This window comes from Babylonia areolata, chromosome 14, assembly GCF_041734735.1.
Source record: "Babylonia areolata isolate BAREFJ2019XMU chromosome 14, ASM4173473v1, whole genome shotgun sequence".
In the NCBI taxonomy this organism is placed as follows: Eukaryota; Metazoa; Mollusca; class Gastropoda; order Neogastropoda; family Buccinidae; genus Babylonia; species Babylonia areolata.
The window spans coordinates 14,173,150-14,174,003 of record NC_134889.1 but is presented as its reverse complement, the minus strand read 5'-3'; positions in this window follow the sequence as shown (position 1 = coordinate 14,174,003).

The window sequence follows — 854 nt, the reverse complement described above, 5'->3', positions numbered from 1 at the left end:
CACACACACACACACACACACACACACACCGCCGACTACTAGTACTAGACACACACACACACACACACACACACACACACACACACACACCGCCGACTACTAGTACTACACACACACACACACACACACACACACACACACACACACACACACACACACACACACACACACACACACACACATCTTTTCCCCTCCCTCTCTTTCAGTTATTCTTCTCAATGCTCATATACTGATAGCCGTTTTTTTCCTTTCACGTATGTGTGCATACACATGTATTTGTATACATATGTTTCATTATATTAACATGCATTCTTCATCTTATTTTAGGTCCTCTCTCTCTCTCTCTCTCTCCAACATTTTATTGCTCGTACAACTGTTTAAATGGCGTTATTTTTATTACTGTTTTTGTAACATGTGCATGCTTATTTCAGTTCAAATCTTATTTGCTTGATCATCGTCTTGACATACATTAATTTTCATGTCTTGTACTCTCTCTTTCTCTGATAATCATAAAGCACTATTACCTTTCCAGTAACAGAGTATGACAGATTTTCAAAACCAGCTGTGTGTGTGTGTGTGTGTGTGTGTGTGTGTGTGTGTGTGTGTGTGTGTGTGTGTGTGTGTTCTTTTTTTTTTCCTTTCCCGTATATATATATATATATATATATATATAGAGAGAGAGAGAGAGAGAGAGAGAGAGAGAGAGAGAGAGAGAGAGTTCCCAAAAAAGTGAACCGCTTTTTGACAACCGAATTCATTGAAAAATTTCACACAGTAACCTTAGGGTATCGTCAACAAGTCTACAAAATATCTAAAAGTTCGGACGCAAAGTATGCGAGTATTGTCAAATTCAA